This window comes from Fulmarus glacialis, unplaced genomic scaffold, assembly GCF_000690835.1.
Source record: "Fulmarus glacialis isolate BGI_N327 unplaced genomic scaffold, ASM69083v1 scaffold11746, whole genome shotgun sequence".
NCBI lineage: Eukaryota > Metazoa > Chordata > Aves > Procellariiformes > Procellariidae > Fulmarus > Fulmarus glacialis.
In genome coordinates, this window is record NW_009218782.1 from 10884 (window position 1) to 11198 (window position 315).

The window sequence follows — 315 nt, forward strand, 5'->3', positions numbered from 1 at the left end:
TAGTAGCCGCCTTCCCATGGTGTGCAGGGCATCTCCTGGGGAGGGAGCCCCGGTTCGATTCAGGAAGCTGAAGGTGGAAGCAAAGCCGTACCATGGCAGCGCTAGGGTGTAAATGTTAACTCGGAACCATAGAGTGTGGATAGTGGTTTCCCTTAAAGGTGGCAGCAGTGACATCTCTACAGGATGGGGCAGGTCTGTAGCATGCGGGAGGTGTGCTCTGGAGGAGGGAGGATGATGCCGGGGGGGCACGGGGTGCCGCTGAGCCTCTATCTGCTCAGCCCCGCGCCCAGCACCTTGTTGCTCAGTGGCTCGGGG